The 18543-nt window shown below is 35.3% G+C and overlaps 2 non-coding genes across 2 annotated transcripts; both read right to left on the bottom strand.

The window, feature by feature from the left end:
- Positions 1-6543: 6543 nt before the first annotated feature.
- On the bottom strand, positions 6544-6615 carry TRNAC-GCA (transfer RNA cysteine (anticodon GCA)). The gene has a single exon. It is a non-coding gene; the product is annotated as a tRNA-Cys (tRNA).
- Positions 6616-8458: 1843 nt separating this feature from the next.
- Positions 8459-8530, bottom strand: TRNAC-GCA (transfer RNA cysteine (anticodon GCA)). The gene has a single exon. It is a non-coding gene; the product is annotated as a tRNA-Cys (tRNA).
- Between the last annotated feature and the right edge of the window lie 10013 nt (positions 8531-18543).

Raw genomic sequence — 18543 nt, 5'->3', positions numbered from 1 at the left:
TATACCCCCATTTCTGAAATGTGCACCTTTATTTATTCAGTAATATGTACAAAGTTGAAGCAACATGCAATCACCATCAAATCAAGGCATTTTCAGCCACCAAACCCTCCTTATAAGTATAAGGGGTACAAAAGATGTCCTTTATCTGCCTTGGTAAAATACAGTGAGGTTTCCATTGCAAGAATTCCTACATTTCGTATCACGTGTAGATCTTGGAACATGGAAAACAAACTTTTGTCAAATGCACAAATTCTGCAAAACGTAACTGTTTCTCTACTGCATTTTGCTGATTTTGTGCTAAGAGCATAGTTAAACCCAATTGTTCATTGTTTTGTATATGAAATGATGATATATCTTATTGTTTCTTACAGTGCATTGTGTTAAAAAATACATTTTAACAGGATCTATTGAAGAGGGTATATGGTTATGAAACAGGAACTTCTTGAACTACACTCCTACGCTCTACCACTGACATAAACCCTTCAATGTTGAAAACAGCCCTTTTTTAAAAAGGTGATAGAGTGGGTGACTCTATGGAACTTGTAGAACTAATGACATCAGTGCACTTCTGGTCAGCTGTACAAATTAATACATTTCATTAAGGGCACTTTATTGGTTTCCACCACAGTTTTATAACATTCATATGAGCTTCCAATGGACTATTTCAAACTGATCATATCACCAGTAGAACTTGGGTGAATGTAAAACACAGCTTGTATCATATGAAGAAATCCTAAACAGCTTAATGGTGTTTACCCTATGTTCAGGTGATGATCAGGAGTATTTCAAATTTAGAAAAGTGTTGCTCATTACATAAAATGCTAAGATTGTAAATGTTTACTTCAATTTATTTAATTGATAAATATTTATACAGGTAAAACAGTTGGACAAGGGGGCACCCAGATTTGAACTAGGGACCTCTTGATCTGCAGTGAAATGCTCTACCCCTGAGCTATAACCCCATTTCTGAAATGTTCATCTTTATTTATTCAGTAATATGTACAAAGTGGAAGCAACATGCAATCACCATCAAAGCAATTCATTTTCAGCCACCAAACCCTCATTATATGTATAAGGGGTACAAAAGATGTCCTTTATCTGCCTTGGTAAAATACAGTGAGGTTTCCATTGCAAGAATTCATACATTTCGTATCACATGTAGATCTTGGAACATGGAAAAAAAAACTTTTGTCAAATGCACAAATTCTGCAAAACGTAACTGTTTCTCTACTGCATTTTGTTGATTTGGTGCCAAGAGCATAGTTAAACCCAATTGTTCATTGTTTTGTATATGAAATTATGATATATCTTATTGTTTCTTACAGTGCATTGGGTTAAAACATACATTTTAACAGGATCTATTGAAGAGGATATATGGTCATGAAACAGGAACTTCTTGAAAAGCACTCGTACGCTCTATCACTGACATAAACCCTTGAATGCTGAAAACTGCCCTTTTTTAAAAAGGTGATAGAGTGGGTGTCTGTATGGAACTTGTAGAACTAATGACATCAGTGCACTTTTGGTCAGCTGTACAAATTAATACATTTCACTAAGGGCATATTATATTGGTTTCCACCACAGTTTTATAGCATTCATATGAGCTTCCAATGGACTATTTCAAACTGATAATATCACCAGTAGAACGTGGGTGAATGTAAAACACAGCTTGTATCATATGAAGAAATCCTAAACAGCTTAATGGTGTTTACCCTATGTTTCAGGTGATGATCAGGAGTATTTCAAAGGTAGAAATGTGTTGCTCATTACATAAAATGCTAAGATTGTAAATGTTTACTTCAATCTATTTAATTAAAAAAAAATTTCTACAGGTAAAACAGTTGGACAAGGGGGAACCTAGATTTGAACTGGGGACCTTTTGATCTGCAGTGAAATGCTCTACCCCTGAGCTATACCCCCATTTCTTAAATGTGCACCTTTATTTATTCAGTAATATGGACAAAGTTGAAGCAACATGCAATCACCATCAAATCAATGCATTTTCAGCCACCAAACCCTCCTTATAAGTATAAGGGGTACAAAAGATGTCCTTTATCTGCCTTGGTAAAATACAGTGAGGTTTCCATTGCAAGAATTCCTACATTTCGTATCACATGTAGATCTTGGAACATGGAAAACAAACTTTTGTCAAATGCACAAATTCTGCAAAACATAACTGTTTCTCTACTGCATTTTGCTGATTTTGTGCTAAGAGCATAGTTAAAACCAATTGTTCATTGTTTTGTATATGAAATGATGATATATCTTATTGTTTCTTACAGTGCATTGTGTTAAAAAATACATTTTAACAGGATCTATTGAAGAGGGTATATGGTTATGAAACATGAACCTCTTGAAAAGCCCTCCTACGCTCTACCACTGACATAAACCCTTGAATGCTGAAAACTGCCCTTTTTTAAAAAGGTGATAGAGTGGTTGACTGTATGGAACTTGTAGAACTAATGACATCAGTGCACTTCTGGTCAGCTGTACAAATTAATACATTTCATTAAGGGCATATTATTGGTTTCCACCACAGTTTTATAACATTCATATGAGCTTCCAATGGACTATTTCAAACTGATCATATCACCAGTAGAACTTGGGTGAATGTAAAACACAGCTTGTATCATATGAAGAAATCCTAAACAGCTTAATGGTGTTTACCCTATGTTCAGGTGATGATCAGGAGTATTTCAAATTTAGAAAAGTGTTGCTCATTACATAAAATGCTAAGATTGTAAATGTTTACTTCAATTTATTTCATTGATAAATATTTATACAGGTAAAACAGTTGGACAAGGGGGCACCCAGATTTGAACTAGGGAACTCTTGATCTGCAGTCAAATGCTCTACCACTGAGCTATACTCCCAGTTCTGAAACGTTCACCTTTATTAATTCAGTAATATGTACAAAGTGCAAGCAACATGCAATCACCATCAAAGCAATGCATTTTCAGCCACCAAACCCTCCTTATGAGTATATGGGGTGCGAAGGATGTCCTTTATCTGCCTTGGTAAAATACAGTGAGGTTTCCATTGCAAGAATTCATACATTTCGTATCACATGTAAATCTTGGAACATGGGAAAAAAATCTTTTGTCAAATGCACAAATTCTGCAAAATGTAACTGCTTCTCTACTGCAGTTTGTTGATTTTGTGCTAAGCGCATAGTTAAACCCAATTGTTCATTGTTTTGTATATGAAATGATGATATATCCTATTGTTTCTTACAGTGCATTGGGTTGAAAAACATTTTAACAGGATCTATTGAAGAGGGTATATGGAAATGAAACAGGGACTTCTTGAAAAGCACTCCTACGCTCTACCACTGAAATAAACCCTTGAATGCTGAAAACTGCCCTTTTTTAAAAAGGTGATAGAGTGGGTGACTGTATGGAACTTGTAGAACTAATGACATCAGTGCACTTCTGGTCAGCTGTACAAATTAATACATTTCATTAAGGGCATATTATTGGTTTCCACCACACTTTTATAACATTCATATGAGCTTCCAATGGACTATTACAAACTAATCATATCACCAGTAGAACTTGGGTGAATGTAAAACACAGCTTGTATCATATGAAGAAATCCTAAACAGCTTAATGGTGTTTACCCTATGTTTCAGGTGATGATCAGGAGTATTTCAAATGTAGAAATGTGTTGCTCATTACATCAAATGCTAAGATTGTAAATGTTTTTTTTTTCTACAGGTAAAACAGTTGGATAAGGGGGCACCCAGATTTGAACTAGGGACCTTTTGATCTACAGTGAAATGCTCTACCCCTGAGCTATACCCCCATTTCTGAAATAATCACCTTTATTTATTCAGTAATATGTACAAAGTGGAAGCAACATGCAATCACCATCAAAGCAATGCATGTTCAGCCACCAAACCCTCCTTATAAGTATCAGGGGTGCGAAGGATGTCCTTTATCTGCCTTGGTAAAATACATTGAGGTTTCCATTGCAAGAATTCCTACATTTCGTATCACATGTAGATCTTGGAACATAGAAAAAAACTTTTGTCAAATTCACAAATTATGCAAAACGTAACTGTTTCTCTACTGCATTCTCTTGATCTTGTGCTAAGAGCATAGTTAAACCTAATTGTTCATTGTTTTGTATATGAAATGATGATATATCTTATTTTTTCTTACAGTGCATTGGGTTAAAAAATACATTTTAACAGGATCTATTGAAGAGGGTATATGGTTATGAAACAGGGACTTCTTGAAAAGCACTCCTACGCTCTTGTACTGAGTTAAACCCTTGAATGCTGAAAACTGCACTTTTTTAAAAAGGTGATAGAGTGGGTGACTGTATGGAACTTGTAGAACTAATGACATCAGTGCACTTCTGGTCAGCTGTACAAATTAATACATTTCATTAAGGGCATATTATTGGTTTCCACCACAGTTTCATAGCATTCATATGAGCTTCCAATGGACTATTTCAAACTGATAATATCACCAGTAGAACTTGGGTGAATGTAAAACACAGCTTGTATCATATGAAGAAATCCTAAACAGTTTCATGGTGTTTACCCTATGTTTCAGGAGATGATCAGAAGTATTTCAAATGTAGAAATGTGTTGCTCATTACATCAAATGCTAAGATTGTAAATGTTTTTTTCTATAGGTAAAACAGTTGAACAAGGGGGCACCCAGATTTGAACTAGGTACCTCTTGATCTGCAGTCAAATGCTCTACCACAGAGCTATACTCCCAGTTCTGAAAAGTTCACCTTTATTAATTCAGTAATATGTACAAAGTGCAAGCAACATGCAATCACCATCAAAGCAATGCATTTTCAGCCACCAAACCCTCCTTATAAGTATATGAGATGCGAAGGATGTCCTTTATCTACCTTGGTAAAATACAGTGAGGTTTCCATTGCAAGAATTCATACATTTCGTATCACATGTAGATCTTGGAACATGGAAAAAAAATCTTTTGTCAAATGCACAAATTCTGCAAAATGTAACTGCTTCACTACTGCAGTTTGTTGATTTTGTGCTAAGAGCATAGTTAAACCCAATTGTTCATTGTTTTGTATATGAAATGATGATATATCCTATTGTTTCTTACAGTGCATTGGGTTGAAAAACATTTTAACAGGATCTATTGAAGAGGGTATATGGTTATGAAACAGGGACTTCTTGAAACGCACTCCTACGCTCTACCACTGACATAAACCCTTGAATGCTGAAAACTGCCCTTTTTTAAAAAGGTGATAGAGTGGGTGACTGTATGGAACTTGTAGAACTAATGACATCAGTGCACCTCTGGTCATTTGTACAAATTAATACATTTCATTAAGGGCATATTATTGGTTTCCACCACAGTTTTATAACATTCATATGAGCTTCCAATGGACTATTTCAAACTGATAATATCACCAGTAGAACTTGGGTGAATGTAAAACACAGCTTGTATCATATGACGAAATCCTAAACAGTTTCATGGTGTTTACCCTATGTTTCAGGAGATGATCAGGAGTATTTCAAATGTAGAAATGTGTTCCTCATTACATCAAATGCTAAGATTGTAAATGTTTTTTTTCTACAGGTAAAACAGTTGAACAAGGGGGCACCCAGATTTGAACTAGAGACCACTTGATCTGCAGTCAAATGCTGTACCACTGAGCTATGCCCCCAGTTCTGAAAAGTTCACCTTTATTAATTCAGGAATATGAACAAAGTGGAAGCAACATGCAATCACCCTCAAAGCAATGCATTTTCAGCCACCAAACCCTCCTTATAAGTGTAAGGGGTACAAAAGATGTCCTTTATCTGCCTTGGTAAAATACAGTGAGGTTTCCATTGCAAGAATTCATACATTTCGTATCACATGTAGATCTTGGAACATGGAAAAAAAAACTTTTGTCAAATGCACAAATTCTGCAAAACGTAACTGCTTCTCTACTGCAGTTTGTTGATTTTGTGCTAAGAGCATAGTTAAACCCAATTGTTCATTGTTTTTTATATGAAATGATGATATATCCTATTGTTTCTTACAGTACATTGGGTTGAAAAACATTTTAACAGGATGTATTGACGAGGGTATATGGTTATGAAACAGGGACTTCTTGAACTGCACTCCTACGCTCTACCATTGAGTTAAACCCTTGAATGCTGAAAACTGCCCTTTTTTAAAAAGGTGATAGAGTGGGTGACTGTATGGAACTTGTAGAACTAATGACATCAGTGCACTTCTGGTCAGCTGTACAAATTAATACATTTCATTAAGAGCATATTATTGGTTTCCACCACAGTTTTATAACATTCAAATGATCTTCCAATGGACTATTTCAAACTGATAATATCACCAGTAGAACTTGGGTGAATGTAAAACACAGCTTGTATCATATGAAGAAATCTTAAACAGTTTCATGGTGTTTACCCTATGTTTCAGGAGATGATCAGGAGTATTTCAAATGTAGAAATGTGTTGCTCATTACATAAAATGCTAAGATTGTAAATGTTTTCTTCAATTTATTTAATTAAAATAATATTTCTACAGGTAAAACAGTTGAACAAGGGGGCACCCAGATTTGAACTAGGGACCTCTTGATCTGCAGTCAAATGCTCTACCGCTGAGCTATACCCCCAGTTCTGAAAAGTTCACCTTTATTAATTCAGTAATATGTACAAAGTGCAAGCAACATGCAATCACCATCAAAGCAAAGCATTTTCAGCCACCAAACCCTCCTTATAAGTATATGCGGTGCGAAGGATGTCCTTTATCTGCCTTGGTAAAATACAGTGAGGTTTCCATTGCAAGAATTCATACATTTCGTATCACATGTAGATCTTGGAACATGGAAAAAAAAATGTTTGTCAAATGCACAAATTCTGCAAAACGTAACTGCTTCTCTACTGCAGTTTGTTGATTTTGTGCTAAGAGCATAGTTAAACCCAATTGTTCATTGTTTTTTATATGAAATGATGATATATCCTATTGTTTCTTACAGTACATTGGGTTGAAAAACATTTTAACAGGATGTATTGACGAGGGTATATGGTTATGAAACAGGCACTTCTTGAACTGCACTCCTACGCTCTACCATTGAGTTAAACCCTTGAATGCTGAAAACTGCCCTTTTTTAAAAAGGTGATAGAGTGGGTGACTGTATGGAACTTGTAGAACTAATGACATCAGTGCAATTTTGGTCAACTGTACAAATGAATACATTTCATTAAGGGCATATCATTGGTTTCCACCACAGTTTTATAACATTCATATGAGCTTCCAATGGACTATTTCAAACTGATAATATCACCAGTAGAACTTGGGTGAATGTAAAACACAGCTTGTATCATATGAAGAAATCCTAAACAGTTTCATGGTGTTTACCCTATGTTTCAGGAGATGATCAGGAGTATTTCTAATGTGGAAATATGTTGCTCATTACATAAAATGCTAAGATTGTAAATGTTTTCATCAATTTATTTAATTAAAAACATATTTCTACAGGTAAAACAGTTGAACAAGGGGGCACCCAGATTTGAACTAGGGACCTCTTGATATGCAGTCAAATGCTCTACCACTGAGCTATATCCCCAGTTCTTAAAAGTTCACCTTTATTAATTCAATAATATGTACAAAGTGCAAGCAACATGCAATCACCATCAAAGCATGTGATTTGCATCATATTCAGCCACCAACCCTCCTTATAAGTATATGAGGTGCGAAGGATGTCCTTTATCTGCCTTGGTAAAATACAGTGAGGTTTCCATTGCAAGAATTCATACATTTCGTATCACATGTAGATCTTGGAACATGGAAAAAAAATCTTTTGTCAAATGCACAAATTCTGCAAAATTTAACTGCTTCTCTACTGCAGTTTGTTGATTTTGTGCTAAGAGCATAGTTAAACCCAATTGTACATTGTTTTGTATATGAAATTATGATATATCCCATTGTTTCTTACAGTGCACTGGGTTGAAAAACAGTTTAACAGGATCTATTGAAGAGGTATATGGTTATGAAACAGGGACCTCTTGAAAAGCACTCCTACGCTCTACCACTGACATAAACCCTTGAATGCTGAAAACTGCCCTTTTTTAAAAAGGTGATAGAGTGGGTGACTGTATGGAACGTGTAGAACTAATGACATCAGTGCACTTCTGGTCAGCTGTACAAATTAATACATTTCATTAAGGGCATGTTATTGGTTTCCACCACAGTTTTATAACATTCATATGAGCTTCCAATGGACTATTTCAAACTAATCATATCACCAGTAGAACTTGGTTGAATGTAAAACACAGCTTGTATCATATGAAGAAATCCTAAACAGCTTAATGGTGTTTACCCTATGTTTCAGGTGATGATCAGAAGTATTCCAAATGTAGAAATGTGTTGCTCATTACATAAAATGCTAAGATTGTAAATGTTTACTTCAATTTATTTAATTAAACACATTTTTCTACAGGTAAAACAGTTGAACAAGGGGGCACCCAGATTTGAACTAGGGACCTCTTGATCTGCAGTCAAATGCTCTACCACTGAGCTATACCCCCAGTTCTGAAAAGTTTACTTTTATTAATTCAGTAATATGTACAAAGTGCAAGCAACATGCAATCACCATCAAAGCAATGCATTTTCAGCCACCAAACCCTCCTTATAAGTATATGGGGTGCAAAGGATGTCCTTTATCTGCCTTGGTAAAATACAGTGAGATTTCCATTGCAAGAATTCATACATTTCGTATCACATGTAGATCGTGGAACATGGAAAAAAATCTTTGTCAAATGCACACATTCTGCAAAATGTAACTGCTTCTCTACTGAAGTGTGTTGATTTTGTGCTAAGAGCATAGTTAAACCCAATTGTTCATTGTTTTGTATATGAAATGATGATATTGTTTCTTACAGTGCATTGGGTTGAAAAACATGTTAACAGGATCTATTGAAGAGGGAATATGGTTATGAAACAGGGACTTCTTGAACTACACTCCTACGCTCTACTACTGACATAAACCCTTGAATGTTGAAAACTGCCATTTTTTAAAAAGGTGATAGAGTGGGTGACTCTATGGAACTTGTAGAACTAATGACATCAGTGCACTTCTGGTCAGCTGTACAAATTAATACATTTCATTAGGGGCATATTATTGGTTTCCACCACAGTTTTATAACATTCATATGAGCTTCCAATGGACTATTTCAAACTGATAATATCACCAGTAGAACTTGGGTGAATGTAAAACACAGCTTGTATTATATGAAGAAATCCTAAACAGTTTCATGGTGTTTACCCTATGTTTCAGGAGATTATCAGGAGTATTTCAAATGTAGAAATGTGTTGCTCATTACATCAAATGCTAAGATTGTAAATGTATTTTTCTACAGGTAAAACATTTGAACAAGGGGGCACCCATATTTGAACTAGGGACCTTTTGTTCTGCAGTCAAATTCTCTACCACTGAGCTATACCCCCAGTTCTGAAAATGTCACCTTTATTAATTCAGTAATATGTACAAAGTGCAAGCAACATGTAATCACCATCAAAGCAATGCATTTCCAGCCACCAAACCCTCCTTATAAGTATATGGGGTGCGAAGGATGTCCTTTATCTGCCTTGGTAAAATACAGTGAGGTTTCCATTTCAAGAATTCATACATTTCGTATCACATGTAGACCTTGGAACATGGAAAAAACATCTTTTGTCAAATGCACAAATTCTGCAAAATGTAACTGCTTCTCTCCTGCAGTTTGTTGATTTTGTGCTAAGCGCATAGTTAAACCCAATTGTTCATTGTTTTGTATATGAAATGATGATATATCCTATTGTTTCTTACAGTGCATTGGGTTGAAAAACATTTTAACAGGATCTATTGAAAAGGGTATATGATTATGAAACAGGGACTTCTTGAAAAGCACTCCTGTGCTCTACCACTGACATAAACCCTTCAATGTTGAAAACTGCCTGTTTTTAAAAAGGTGATAGAGTGGGTGACTGTATGGAACTTGTAGAACTAATGACATCAGTGCACTTATGGTCAGCTGTACAAATTAATACATTTCATTAAGGGCATATTATTGGTTTCCACCACAGTTTTATAACATTCATATGAGCTTCCAATGGACTATTTCAAACTAATCATATCACCAGTAGAACTTGGGTGAATGTAAAACACAGCTTGTATCATTTGAAGAAATCCTAAACAGCTTAATGGTGTTTACCCTATGTTTCAGGTGATGATCAGGAGTATTTCAAATGTAGAAATGTGTTGCTGATTACATAAAATGCTAAGATTGTAAATGTTTACTTCAATTTTTTTAATTAAAAAAATATTTCTACAGGTAAAACAGTTGGACAAGGGGGCACCTAGATTTGAACTGGGGACCTTTTGATCTGCAGTGAAATGCTCTACCCCTGAGCTATTCCACCATTTCTGAAATGTGCACCTTTATTTATTCAGTAATATGTACAAAGTTGAAGCAACATGCAATCACCATCAAATCAATGCATTTTCAGCCACCAAACCCTCCTTATAAGTATAAGGGGTACAAAAGATGTCCTTTATCTGCCTTGGTAAAATACAGTGAGGTTTCCATTGCAAGAATTCCTACATTTCGTATGACATGTAGATCTTGGAACATGGAAAAAAAATCTTTTGTCAAATGCACAAATTCTGCAAAATGTAACTGCTTCTCTACTGCAGTTTGTTGATTTTGTGCTAAGAGCATAGTTAAACCCAATTGTTCATTGTTTTGTATATGAAATGATGATATATCCTATTGTTTCTTACAGTGCATTGGGTTGAAAAACATTTTAACAGGATCTATTGAATAGGGTATATGGTTATGAAACAGGGACTTCTTGAACTACACTCCTACGCTCTACCACTGACATAAACCCTTGATCTTGAAAACTGCCCTTTTTTAAAAAGGTGATAGAGTGGGTGACTCTATGGAACTTGTAGAACTAATGACATCAGTGCACTTCTGGTCAGCTGTACACATTAATACATTTCATTAAGGGCATATTATTGGTTTCCACCACAGTTTTATAACATTCATATGAGCTTCCAATGGACTATTTCAAACTGATCATATCACCAGTAGAACTTGGGTGAATGTAAAACACAGCTTGTATCATATGAAGAAATCCTAAACAGCTTAATGGTGTTTACCCTATGTTTCAGGTGATGATCAGGAGTATTTCAAATGTAGAAATGTGTTGCTCATTACATAAAATGCTAAGATTGTAAATGTTTACTTCAATTTATTTAATTAAAAAAATATTTCTACAGGTAAAACAGTTGGACAAGGGGGACCCAGATATGAACTAGGGACTTCTAGATCTGCAGTGAAATGCTCTACCCCTGAGCTATAACCCCATTTCTGAAACGTTCACCTTTATTTATTCAGTAATATGTACAAAGTGGAAGCAACATGCAATCACCATCAAAGCAATGCATTTTCAGCCACCAAAACCTCCTTATAAGTATAAGGGTTACAAAAGATGTCCTTTATCTGCCTTGGTAAAATACAGTGAGGTTTCCATTGCATTAATTCATACATTTCGTATCACACGTAGATCTTGGAACATGGAAAAAAACTTTTGTCAAATGCACAAATTCTGCAAAACGTAACTGTTTCTCTACTGCATTTTGTTGATTTTGTGTTAAGAGCATAGTTAAACCCAATTGTTCATTGTTTTTTATATGAAATGATGATATATCTTATTGTTTCTTACAGTGCATTGAGTTAAAAAATACATTTTAACAGGATCTATTGAAGAGGGTATATGGTTATGAAACAGGAACTTCTTGAAAAGCACTCCTACGCTCTACCACTGACATAAACCCTTGAATGCTGAAAACTGCCCTTTTTTAAAAAGGTATTAGAGTGGGTGACTGTATGGAACTTGTAGAACTAATGACATCAGTGCACTTCTGGTCAGCTGTACACATTAATACATTTCATTAAGGGCATATTATTGGTTTCCACCACAGTTTCATAGCATTCACATGAGCTTCCAATGGACTATTTCAAACTGATAATATCAACAGTAGAACTTGGGTGAATGTAAAACACAACTTGTATCATATGAAGAAATCCTAAACAGTTTCATGGTGTTTACCCTATGTTTCAGGAGATGATCAGGAGTATTTCAAATGTAGAAATGTGTTGCTCATTACATCAAATGCTAAGATTGTAAATGTTTTTTTCTATAGGTAAAACAGTTGAACAAGGGGGCACCCAGATTTGAACTAGGGACCTCTTGATCTGCAGTCAAATGCTCTACCACAGAGCTATACTCCCAGTTCTGAAAAGTTCACCTTTATTAATTCAGTAATATGTACAAAGTGCAAGCAACATGCAATCACCATCAAAGCAATGCATTTTCAGCCACCAAACCCTCCTTATAAGTATATGAGATGCGAAGGATGTCCTTTATCTACCTTGGTAAAATACAGTGAGGTTTCCATTGCAAGAATTCATACATTTCGTATCACATGTAGATCTTGGAACATGGAAAAAAAATCTTTTGTCAAATGCACAAATTCTGCAAAATGTAACTGCTTCACTACTGCAGTTTGTTGATTTTGTGCTAAGAGCATAGTTAAACCCTATTGTTCATTGTTTTGTATATGAAATGATGATATATCCTATTGTTTCTTACAGTGCATTGGGTTGAAAAACATTTTAACAGGATCTATTGAAGAGGGTATATGGTTATGAAACAGGGACTTCTTGAAACGCACTCCTACGCTCTACCACTGACATAAACCCTTGAATGCTGAAAACTGCCCTTTTTTAAAAAGGTGATAGAGTGGGTGACTGTATGGAACTTGTAGAACTAATGACATCAGTGCACCTCTGGTCATTTGTACAAATTAATACATTTCATTAAGGGCATATTATTGGTTTCCACCACAGTTTTATAACATTCATATGAGCTTCCAATGGACTATTTCAAACTGATAATATCACCAGTAGAACTTGGGTGAATGTAAAACACAGCTTGTATCATATGACGAAATCCTAAACAGTTTCATGGTGTTTACCCTATGTTTCAGGAGATGATCAGGAGTATTTCAAATGTAGAAATGTGTTCCTCATTACATCAAATGCTAAGATTGTAAATGTTTTTTTTCTACAGGTAAAACAGTTGAACAAGGGGGCACCCAGATTTGAACTAGGGACCTCTTGATCTGCAGTGAAATGCTCTACCCCTGAGCTATAACCCCATTTCTGAAATGTTCACCTTTATTTATTCAGTAATATGTACAAAGTGGAAGCAACATGCAATCACCATCAAAGCAATTCATTTTCAGCCACCAAACCCTCATTATATGTATAAGGGGTACAAAAGATGTCCTTTATCTGCCTTGGTAAAATACAGTGAGGTTTCCATTGCAAGAATTCATACATTTCGTATCACATGTAGATCTTGGAACATGGAAAAAAAAACTTTTGTCAAATGCACAAATTCTGCAAAACGTAACTGCTTCTCTACTGCAGTTTGTTGATTTTGTGCTAAGAGCATAGTTAAAGCCAATTGTTCATTGTTTTTTATATGAAATGATGATATATCCTATTGTTTCTTACAGTGCATTGGGTTGAAAAACATTTTAACAGGATCTATTGACAAGGGTATATGGTTATGAAAGAGGGACTTCTTGAACTGCACTCCTACGCTCTACCACTGAGTTAAACCCTTGAATGCTGAAAACTGCCCTTTTTTAAAAAGGTGATAGAGTGGGTGACTGTATGGAACTTGTAGAACTAATGACATCAGTGCACTTCTGGTCAGCTGTACAAATTAATACATTTCATTAAGGGCATATTATTGGTTTCCACCACAGTTTTATAACATTCATATGAGCTTCCAATGGACTATTTCAAACTGATAATATCACCAGTAGAACTTGGGTGAAATTAAAACACAGCTTGTATTATATGAAGAAATCCTAAACAGTTTCATGGTGTTTACCCTATGTTTCAGGAGATTATCAGGAGTATTTCAAATGTAGAAATGTGTTGCTCATTACATCAAATGCTAAGATTGTAAATGTTTACTTCAATTTATTTAATTAAAAAAATATTTCTACAGGTAAAACGGTTGGACAAGGGGGCACCCAGATTTGAACTAGGGACCTTTTGATCTACTGTGAAATGGTCTACCCCTGAGCTATACCCCCATTTCTGAAATGTTCACCTTTATTTATTCAGTAATATGTGCAAAGTGGAAGCAGCATGCAATCACCATCAAAGCAATACATGTTCAGCCACCAAACCCTCCTTATAAGTATCAGGGGTGCGAAGGATGTCCTTTATCTGCCTTGGTAAAATACAGTGAGGTTTCCATTGCAAGAATTCATGCATTTCGTATCACATGTAGATCTTGGAACATGGAAAAAAAATCTTTTGTCAAATGCACAAATTCTGCAAAATGTAACTGCTTCTCTACTGCAGTTTGTTGATGTTGTGCTAAGAGCATAGTTAAACCCAATTGTTCATTGTTTTGTATATGAAATGATGATATATCCTATTGTTTCTTACAGTGCATTGGGTTGAAAAACATTTTAACAGGATCTATTGAAGAGGGTATATGGTTATGAAACAGGGACTTCTTGAACTACACTCCTACGCTCTACCACTGACATAAACCCTTGATCTTGAAAACTGCCCTTTTTTAAAAAGGTGATAGAGTGGGTGACTCTATGGAACTTGTAGAACTAATGACATCAGTGCACTTCTGGTCAGCTGTACACATTAATACATTTCATTAAGGGCATATTATTGGTTTCCACCACAGTTTTATAACATTCATATGAGCTTCCAATGGACTATTTCAAACTGATCATATCACCAGTAGAACTTGGGTGAATGTAAAACACAGCTTGTATCATATGAAGAAATCCTAAACAGCTTAATGGTGTTTACCCTATGTTTCAGGTGATGATCAGGAGTATTTCAAATGTAGAAATGTGTTGCTCATTACATAAAATGCTAAGATTGTAAATGTTTACTTCAATTTATTTAATTAAAAAAATATTTCTACAGGTAAAATAGTTGGACAAGGGGGACCCAGATTTGAACTAGGGACTTCTAGATCTGCAGTCAAATGCTCTACCCCTGAGCTATAACCCAATTTCTGAAATGTTCACCTTTATTTATTCAGTAATATGTACAAAGTGGAAGCAACATGCAATCACCATCAAAGCAATGCATTTTCAGCCACCAAAACCTCCTTATAAGTATAAGGGTTACAAAAGATGTCCTTTATCTGCCTTGGTAAAATACAGTGAGGTTTCCATTGCATTAATTCATATATTTCGTATCATACGTAGATCTTGGAACATGGAAAAAAACTTTTGTCAAATGCACAAATTCTGCACAATGTAACTGCTTCTCTACTGCAGTTTGTTGATTTTGTGCTAAGAGCATAGTTAAACCCAATTGTTCATTGTTTTTTATATGAAATGATGATATATCTTATTGTTTCTTACAGTGCATTGAGTTAAAAAATACATTTTAACAGGATCTATTGAAGAGGGTATATGGTTATGAAACAGGAACTTCTTGAAAAGCACTCCTACGCTCTACCACTGACATAAACCCTTGAATGCTGAAAACTGCCCTTTTTTAAAAAGGTATTAGAGTGGGTGACTGTATGGAACTTGTAGAACTAATGACATCAGTGCACTTCTGGTCAGCTGTACAAATTAATACATTTCATTAAGGGCATATTATTGGTTTCCACCACAGTTTTATAGCATTCATATGAGCTTCCAATGGACTATTTCAAACTGATCATATCACCAGTAGAACTTGGGTGAATGTAAAACACAGCTTGTATCATATGAAGAAATCCTAAACAGTTTCATGCTGTTTACCCTATGTTTCAGGAGATGATCAGGAGTATTTCAAATGTAGAAATGTGTTGCTCATTACATCAAATGCTAAGATTGTAAATGTTTTTTTTCTATAGGTAAAACAGTTGAACAAGGGGGCACCCAGATTTGAACTAGAGACCACTTGATCTGCAGTCAAATGCTGTACCACTGAGCTATGCCCCCAGTTCTGAAAAGTTCACCTTTATTAATTCAGGAATATGAACAAAGTGGAAGCAACATGCAATCACCCTCAAAGCAATGCATTTTCAGCCACCAAACCCTCCTTATAAGTATAAGGGGTACAAAAGATGTCCTTTATCTGCCTTGGTAAAATACAGTGAGGTTTCCATTGCAAGAATTCATACATTTCGTATCACATGTAGATCTTGGAACATGGAAAAATAAATGTTTGTCAAATGCACAAATTCTGCAAAACGTAACTGCTTCTCTACTGCAGTTTGTTGATTTTGTGCTAAGAGCATAGTTAAACCCAATTGTTCATTGTTTTTTATATGAAATGATGATATATCCTATTGTTTCTTACAGTACATTGGGTTGAAAAACATTTTAACAGGATGTATTGACGAGGGTATATGGTTATGAAACAGGGACTTCTTGAACTGCACTCCTACGCTCTACCATTGAGTTAAACCCTTGAATGCTGAAAACTGCCCTTTTTTAAAAAGGTGATAGAGTGGGTGACTGTATGGAACTTGTAGAACTAATGACATCAGTGCACTTCTGGTCAACTGTACAAATGAATACATTTCATTAAGGGCATATCATTGGTTTCCACCACAGTTTTATAACATTCATATGAGCTTCCAATGGACTATTTCAAACTGATAATATCACCAGTACAACTTGGGTGAATGTAAAACACAGCTTGTATCATATGAAGAAATCCTAATCAGTTTCATGGTGTTTACCCTATGTTTCAGGAGATGATCAGGAGTATTTCTAATGTGGAAATATGTTGCTCATTACATAAAAAGCTAAGAATGTAAATGTTTTCATCAATTTATTTAATTAAAAACATATTTCTACAGGTAAAACAGTTGAACAAGGGGGCACCCAGATTTGAACTAGGGACCTCTTGATATGCAGTAAAATGCTCTACCACTGAGCTATATCCCCAGTTCTTAAAAGTTCACCTTTATTAATTCAGTAATATGTACAAAGTGCAAGCAACATGCAATCACCATCAAAGCATGTGATTTGCATCATATTCAGCCACCAAACCCTCCTTATAAGTATATGAGGTGCGAAGGATGTCCTTTATCTGCCTTGGTAAAATACAGTGAGGTTTCCATTGCAAGAATTCATACATTTCGTATCACATGTAGATCTTGGAACATGGAAAAAAATCTTTTGTCAAATGCACAAATTCTGCAATATTTAACTGCTTCTCTACTGCAGTTTGTTGATTTTGTGCTAAGAGCATAGTTAAACCCAATTGTACATTGTTTTGTAGATGAAATTATGATATATCCTATTGTTTCTTACAGTGCACTGGGTTGAAAAACATTTTAACAGGATCTATTGAAGAGGTATATGGTTATGAAACAGGGACCTCTTGAAAAGCACTCCTACGCTCTACCACTGACATAAACCCTTGAATGCTGAAAACTGTCCTTTTTTAAAAATGTGATAGAGTGGGTGACTGTATGGAACTTGTAGAACTAATGACATCAGTGCACTTCTGGTCAGCTGTACAAATTAATACATTTCATTAAGGGCATGTTATTGGTTTCCACCACAGTTTTATAACATTCATATGAGCTTCCAATGGACTATTTCAAACTAATCATATCACCAGTAGAACTTGGTTGAATGTAAAACACAGCTTGTATCATATGAAGAAATCCTAAACAGCTTAATGGTGTTTACCCTATGTTTCAGGTGATGATCAGGAGTATTCCAAATGTAGAAATGTGTTGCTCATTACATCAAATGCTAAGATTGTAAATGTTTTTTTTCTACAGGTAAAACAGTTGAACAAGGGGGCACCCAGATTTGAACTAGAGACCACTAGATCTGCAGTCAAATGCTCTACCACTGAGCTATACCCCCAGATCTGAAAAGTTCACCTTTATTAATTCAGGAATATGTACAAAGTGGAATCAACATGCAATCACCCTCAAAGCAATGCATTTTCAGCCACCAAACCCTCCTTATAAGTATAAGGGGTACAAAAGATGTCCTTTATCTGCCTTGGTAAAATACAGTGAGGTTTCCATTGCAAGAATTCATACATTTCGTATCACATGTAGATCTTGGAACATGGAAAAAAAAACTTTTGTCAAATGCACAAATTCTGCAAAACGTAACTGCTTCTCTACTGCAGTTTGTTGATTTTGTGCTAAGAGCATAGTTAAACCCAATTGTTCATTGTTTTGTATATTTAATGATGATATATCCTATTGTTTCTTACAGTGCATTGGGTTGAAAAACATTTTAACAGGATCTATTGAAAAGGGTATATGGTTATGAAACAGGGACTTCTTGAAAAGCACTCCTACGCTCTACCACTGACATAAACCCTTGAATGCTGAAAACTGCCCTTTTTTAAAAAGGTGATAGAGTGGGTGACTGTATGGAACTTGTAGAACTAATGACATCAGTGCACTTCTGGTCAGCTGTACAAATTAATACATTTCATTAAGGGCATATTATTGG

The sequence above is a fragment of the Ambystoma mexicanum genome, chromosome 4q (assembly GCF_040938575.1).
Source record: "Ambystoma mexicanum isolate Mex_15411 chromosome 4q, UKY_AmexF1_1, whole genome shotgun sequence".
Classification (NCBI taxonomy): Eukaryota; Metazoa; Chordata; class Amphibia; order Caudata; family Ambystomatidae; genus Ambystoma; species Ambystoma mexicanum.
The sequence above is the reverse complement of the archived record's forward strand: the minus strand, read 5'-3'. Positions and strand labels throughout refer to the sequence as shown.